General features: G+C 39.6%; 1 protein-coding gene across 1 annotated transcript in view; it reads left to right on the top strand.

Moving 5' to 3' along the window:
• Positions 1 to 1260: 1260 nt before the first annotated feature.
• Positions 1261 to 6000, top strand: part of CORO2B (coronin 2B) — a 188071-nt gene continuing 183331 nt past the window's right edge. Inside the window, exon 1 of the mRNA XM_066273092.1 lies at positions 1261 to 1280. The gene's annotated coding sequence lies outside the window, so the exon portion shown is untranslated. The remainder of the gene's footprint in view (positions 1281 to 6000) is intronic.

The following is a 6000-nucleotide window of genomic DNA, read 5'->3' as shown; positions in this document are numbered from 1 at the left end:
TATTTTAATCAACTTTATTGAGGTATTTTATATATACACACATGTGTGTACATGCAGTAAAATGCACCCATTTAGAGTGTTAGCCATTCATGTAAACAACACCAAGATATAAAATACTTCCTTTACCCCTGAAAGTGTGCTTGTGCCTGTCCCAGTCAATGACTCTTACAACCAGCCATAGGCAACCACTGATCAGCTTTTTATCACTACAGCATACATTTGTTATTTCTAAAGTTTCTAGGGTTTCAAATGAATGGAATTCTAAGCATGTTTTTTTTCACATAGCATAATTATTTTGAGATTCAACCATGTGGTTACATGTATCAATAGTCATTCCTTTTTATGGCCAAATAGTATTCCACTGCATGGATATACTACAATTTATTTATCCACTCACTAGTTTATGTATATTTTGGTTCTTTTTAATTTTGGGATTTTCTTAAGCTGCTAATAAACATGTGTGGATCTTTCATGGACATATATTTTCATTTCTCTTGGGTATAGAAGTAGAATGTCTGGATCACGTGATAAATACACCTTTAACTTTATAAAAACTGCCAAAATTTTCTGAATGGGTTATATACTACTTCACACTGTTGTCAACAATGTTCCACATCCTTCCAAGTCTGGGAATTGTCAGTTTTTAATATTAACTATGCTAGTGAATATGTCATCATATCTCATTGTGGTTTTAAATTTTCATTTCCCTGATGACTAATGATGCTGGGCATCTTTTCACATGCTTATTGGGCATTCTGACATCTTCCTTTGTGAAGTATCTTTTGAATCTATTGAACATTTTTAGCTGTGCTTTCCATTATTATGGAATTCCAAGAGTTCTTCATCTATTCAGGCTATAAGTCCTTTGTCAGATATTTGTAAAGTGAATATTTTCTCCCAGGCTATAGCTTGCCTTTCATTTATTAAAGATGTTTTTCAAAGAGCAGAAGTTTTTAATTTTAATGAAGACTGTTATGGACTAAATTATGTACCTGCTAAAATTTATATGTTAAAGTGCTAACCCCTTCCCACAAGGGACTGTTTTTGGAGACAGGGCCTTTAAGGTGGTAATTAAGGTTAAATGAGGTCATAGGGTGGTGCCCTAACCTAATAGCACTGGTGTCCTTATAAGAAGAGGAAGAGACACCAGGAATGTGCGCGTGCAGAGGAAAGGCCATGTGAGGACGCAGCAAGAAGGCAGACATCTGCAAGCCAAGGGGAGGCCTCATTAGAAACCAACCAGCCGTTACCTTGATCTTGGACTCCTAGTCTCCAGAACTGTGAGGAAATAAATTGCTCTCATTAGTGTCTTGTTCTTGAATAGTTGTTAGTTATTCTTGTGAGGGAAAGTAAAGTCAAGAATGACTTATGTTGCTGTTTTAGTAATGTCACTCCCTAACAAGTACTCTCAAATTTACTAATTTACTAAGATATTTACTCTTTTTTTATACTCTTGATTTCTTTCATAGGTCCAAGTTTCCAAGTATCAATTTTTTGAATTTACTTTATCCTTACTTGTACTGTAGGTCTGCCAGTAAGGAATTCTATCCTCTTTTGTTTGCCTGGAAAGTTCTTTAGATTATCTTCATTTTTAAAGCATATTTTTTATTAATATAAAAACTTAGGTTGACAGTATTTTTTTCTTTCAGCACTTTAAAGATGTATTTTATTGTTTTCTGGTGTGTATAGTTTGTGACAAAAAATCTGTGATATTTCTATCTTTTATTCTCTGACATAGAATGTCTTTTTTCTGTAGATGCTTTTAATAGTTTCATTATTGATTTTCGGCAACCTGATTGTAATGTGCTTTTGTCTGGTTTTCTTTCTTTCTTTCTTTCTTTTTGTTCTGCTTGAGATGTATTGAGGTTCTTGGGTCTATGGGTTTACATTTCTCATCAAATCTGGAAAATGTTTTACCCAATAAATCATTAAATATTTTTCAGTCCTTGCTCCTCCCCTCTGGGTCTTATTAGACTGCCTTTTGCTGTCCCATAGGTGATTGTGGCTCTGTTTACTTATTGTTCAGCCTTTTTTATTTCTGTGATTCAGTTTAGATATTTCTATTGTTATGTCCTCTAGTTCACTGATGCCTCTAATCTGCTCTTAACCCTATCCAAGTGAACTTTTCATGTTACTTGTTGTATTTTTGCCTCTAACAATTTAATATGGTTCTACTTTGGTTTTGTATCTTCTATTTTTCATTATCATGTTCATATTTTCCTTTAAGTTCTTGAACATACATTATATATTTATAATAGCTGTTTTAAAGATCTTGTTTGCTAATTCTGTCTTCTCTGTAAATTTCTGTTTCTACTTCTACTGACTTGATTTATTTTCTGGTTTTGAGTCACATCATCCTGCTTCTTGACATGTGTGGTAATTTTTAATTACAGTTTAATTTAATTGTGAATATTATGCGGTTGATTATTTTCTTGTCTCCCTGGAAAGAATGTTGTGATTTTTGTATCAGGAGATTAAATTGTCAAAGAATTAACTCACTTCTTTCGAGGCTTGTTTAAACCTTTGTTAGGGTAGGTTGGGAGCTAAATGAATGTCCTGGGTGATCAATAAAAACTTTACTCTGTCTGATTGAAGCCTAAACATCTCCTCACCTATATCAACCCTGGAAACTTTCAACTTACAAATCCACAGTTGTTCTTCAGTGTGAGGACTTTCAGCCTCCATGTGCATGGTTTATAATTCAGCAAACATTCAAGGGAACCCCAATGCAATTTTTTGAATTTTGTTTTCTGCATAACTCCCTTTTCTCTAAAACTCTAGCCACATTTCAAGCTGCTTCAACATCCCTGAAATTTGATCTCTCTCTCTTCAACACAAAGCCACCGTGCTCTGCTTGAGCCCTCTAGACACCAGTTCAGAGACATCGTTGGGCTCATCTTATCTGTTTCCCTTCTCTCACGAATCACAATGCCATGCTGCCTGTTAGCCAGTGTCTGAAATCAATCAATCATAATATTTTGATCAGTTTGCTAGTTTGTTATGGTGGGAAGGTAAGTCTGAACTTTGTTGCTCTATCCTGGTCAGATGTGGAAATCCTGCATACTGAATTTTAATTCAGAAACTCTCAACTAGGTTGCGGGAATTAGAGGTAGATTAATAAATTTACAAATTAAACAAATATTTAATATATGTACAAAAATACTGGTGAAAGCATGAACAAGTAAATAGATAAACCTAACCAAGAGGAACCAGGGGCAGACTCGCCAAGAGAGTAGCTAGACTGTGGAGCTGAAGCCAGTGGGGTTGAATCACAGGGTATTGGCTGATTGGTGATACTGTCACTCCTTTGTGGGAAGAGGAGAGAAGTCAAACATGAGCTGGTCCTCCCCTGGTCAGGGTCCACGAGAGAATAAGGTCAGGGAGGTAAACAGCCATGGCTCCCCAAGTGTTGTCTCAAAAAGCAGTGTCTTTTCAATAGTTTCAAAGGTTACATTTGACATGAAAGTTGTTAAAATAATAATAAAAAATTTTGTTAGGGCCCTGGCTGATTAGCGCTAGAGTGTCGGCCTGGCATGTGGAAATCCTGGGTTCGATTCTCAATCAGGGCACACAGGAGAAGCGTCCATCTGCTTCTCCACCCTTCCCTTCTCCTTTCTCTCTATCTCTCTCTTCCCCTCCCACAGGCAAAGCTCCATTGGAGCAAAGTTGGCCCGGGCACTGAGGACGACTCCATGGCCTCTACCTCAGGCGCTAGAATGGCTCCGGCTGAAATGGAGCAACGCCCCAAATGGGCAGAGCATCGCCTCTTGCTGGGCATGCTGGGTGGATCCCAGTTGGGTGTATGCAGAAGCCTGTCTGACTGCTTCCCCATTTCTAACTTCAGAAAAATACAAAAAAAAATTTTTTTTTGTTAGAGTAAGCAGTGTGAAATACTCAATTGAAATATCTGTGCCCAAAATATGAGAGCCTAGAGAAGGTAATCAAAGGGTGGGGACTTTATTGTGATTATCCTCTCACCTCCCCACATGCTTGTGCAGAGCACCCCCGTCTTAGAACCCCACATTCAATAGCTTTCTGTGGCCACTGATGAATCCAAACCAGACTCAGTCTGGCCCTCATCTCCCTGCTCCCTATGCTTCCTAAGATGAGCTCTATGTACATGGCGGGCAGAGTTGCTTTCCCCTGGGGAACCAGTGTGTCTGGGGAGTCCTCTAGATGAGAAGGCCTCCCATCACTTCTGCCAGTTTCACCCGCCCAACAGACTTCTTCTATCTTGTCTCTATAGATCCAGCCACCATCTCCATCTCCATGAAGCCTTCTCCATTCACCTCTGTCTCTGTATGACAGTGTCTGTGTATGTCTGTGCACACGCACGCACACGCACGCACATGCACGTTCACCTCTCACTTATGTTTGATTGTTGTTCATCTGTTCCACCTGGTAAAGTGAACTTTTTTTTTAAGTAAAGCTTTAAAAAATATTTATTGATTTTAGAGAGAGGAGAGAGAGAGAAAAGCAGGGGGAGCGGGGAAGAGCAGGGAAGCATCAATTTGTAGTTGTTTTTTGCACGTGCCTTGACCAGGTAAGCCCAAGAATTTGAACCTGTGACCTCAGCATTCTAGGTTGTTGCCTTATCCACTGTGCCACCGTAGGTCAGGAAGAAGTAGAACTTCTTTTTTTTTTTAAGTGATAGGAGTGGTGATAAAGAGACAGACTCTCACATGTGCCCCAACTGGGATCCACCCAGCAACCCCATCTGGGGCCAATGCTCAGACCAGCTGAGCTATCCTCAGTGCCTGGAGCCATGCTCAAACCAATTGAACCACTGGCTGCAAGAGGGAAGAGAAAGAGAAGGGAGAGAAGGGAGGAAGAGAGAAGCAGATGGTCACTTCTCCTGACTGGGGATCAAACCCAGGACGTCCATACCCAGGCCAATACTATGCACTGTGCCAACCAGCCAGGGCCAGAAGTGGAACTTCTTAAAGATAAATATTTTGCAGTATACATTTTTATAGTATTTCCTCTTCAAACCTAAAGAACATGATAGAAGTTTAACAAATGGCTGTTGAATGATGTACTCACTTCCACCTCAGGACTTTGTCCACCAGATGAAGCAGATACTCATGTCAGCCAATCCAGGCATCTTTTCCCTACTCATTTCTGATTAAAAACTGCTAAATTACCCTCCCTGACAGTCACAGTCCCTTTGCCAATACATCTGTTCTTTCTACATGTGCCAGCACAGGAAGTCTTGTTACTTAGTGCCTAGTAACAGGGGAATGCACTCAAGGCTCTGCCCTGGCCACCTGGTTAAGATTTATGCCTCCCTAAATTTGCTTGGCTCCTCGCTTTTTATTCACTCCTGGGAAGGATCATTTCTGTAGATGACTCCTTTTTATTATTTTCCTGTTGAAATTTAGTAGTTTTTTATTTCAAGGATGAGATGGTCTTTTCCTTGTGCTCTGCCCCAAAGCTGGAGGCATCTCCCTATAGTCCTGGAGCAAACTATCAGGCTTACATTTTTGAATCTACGATCCCATACTTGTATGCACTTTGACAAGTTACTTACCTTTTATGAGATTGAGCTTGAGTATGTGAAAAAAAATGAGAGTATTGATGATAATTATTAATGATATTCATTATAACGATAATTCCATCACAGTGTTGCTGGAGTGATTAAAAAGGTAAAATACACCAAGAACTAGTATGCTGCACATAGTAGGCACTCAATAAATGTTGTTTTAATTATTATTATTAACCCTTCATACATTGATGACAGCACCTCTCTGCTCCTCCTGCCTCTCACAATTATATAAACACTTCTAGAATCTGGTAGAGATTATGCAATAGTTGGAGGTGCCTAGAGAAAGGAAGAGTGCCCACCACTGGCATTGAAAGTGGTAATGTTTTGTGAACCTTAACTTGAAAGCAGACTCGGCCCTGGCCGGTTGGCTCAGTGGTAGAGCGTCGGCCTGGCGTGCAGGAGTCCCAGGTTCGATTCCCGGCCAGGGCACACAGGAGAAGTGCCCATCTGCTTCT

The sequence above is a fragment of the Saccopteryx bilineata genome, chromosome 4, assembly GCF_036850765.1.
Source record: "Saccopteryx bilineata isolate mSacBil1 chromosome 4, mSacBil1_pri_phased_curated, whole genome shotgun sequence".
Lineage (NCBI taxonomy): Eukaryota > Metazoa > Chordata > Mammalia > Chiroptera > Emballonuridae > Saccopteryx > Saccopteryx bilineata.
This window is presented reverse-complemented; position numbering and strand designations above follow the sequence as displayed.